Genomic DNA, 1283 nt, shown 5'->3' on the forward strand with positions numbered 1-1283 from the left:
GCTATAGTGCCTACATAAAACCTACTTTTTTTACATCCCTAGATCAACAGTAATTTCTAACTGTATTATATATATATGTATATATATATATACATATACACATTCTAGCTTCATTTCTGTTGCTTTGATAAAGCACTTTGACCAAAAACCAACCTGGGAGGAAAGGGTTTCTTTTTTCTTACAACTCTCATGTCACAATCCATTGCTGAGGGGAGGCAGGGCAGGAACTCAAGGCAGGAACCTGGGGTCAGGAATTGTGAAGGAACACTGCTTGCTGGCTTGCTCTCTGGCGCATTCAGGCTCACGATCAGCTCACTTTCTTTTATAGCCCAGGCTCACCTGCCTAGGAAATGGCACTGCCCACAGAGGGCTCCGCCCTTCTATAGCAACTATCAGCTAAGACAATCCCTCACAGACATGTCCACAGACCAACCTGATAAAGACGGTTACTCATTTGAGACTTCTTTTTCAGGTGATTCTAGGCTGTGTCAAGTTGACAGTTAATGCTAGCTAGGACAATATATTTTGTTTCTATTTTTGATAAAAGTTGAAACTTAAATGTTTCATCTTACTGTTAATAGTGTGATTCATTGATACCATTAATTGATTCTTTTAATGAATGTGATTTATTAAAACTCAATTTCAGTTTACAAAGTATTCTGCCCATAGTTGCTGAAGTAAGCACACAGTGAATTCTATGAAAAGGAAGCTATCTTAAATTCTAATTTTTAATAACACAATTTATAAATTTCCTTCAAAATATTTTTTATAAACTGTCATCTTTACTCTTGGCAGGTCACTGATCTTCAGTAAATATTCTTAGGACATAGAGCTCATTAAATAAGTTCTCGATTTATAGTTTTAATTATCACTTATTCATTCATTTTTATTATAATTATCAACACATTAATTTTCCAGATTATTGAGAGTCACCCTGATATGTCTGTACATTCACACATGCTTTTGTTTCAGCATATATGTCTTTGTTATGGCTAAGCTTTCCTATTAATTCTTTTTTTATTTTTATTAAATTTTTGTGTATTTCATACAGAACATCTCGAGCAATCTCAATCATCTTCATACCCCGTTCCCTACTGGCACCGTCCCATAGCCCTCCCCCCCACTCCACACACTGAAATTCATACATTCTGTCATTTTTCTTAAGGCCTATTGTGTCAAGTTAGTGTCCCCAGATGTCTTTCAGTGCAAGATCATGTACTGAGGTCTATTCAGCCTATCTAGAGTCTCTGGGCAATTCACAGACAGTGTCTGTATACATTCAA

The sequence above is a fragment of the Nannospalax galili genome, unplaced genomic scaffold, assembly GCF_000622305.1.
Source record: "Nannospalax galili isolate Female #2095 unplaced genomic scaffold, S.galili_v1.0 scaffold127, whole genome shotgun sequence".
In the NCBI taxonomy this organism is placed as follows: Eukaryota; Metazoa; Chordata; class Mammalia; order Rodentia; family Spalacidae; genus Nannospalax; species Nannospalax galili.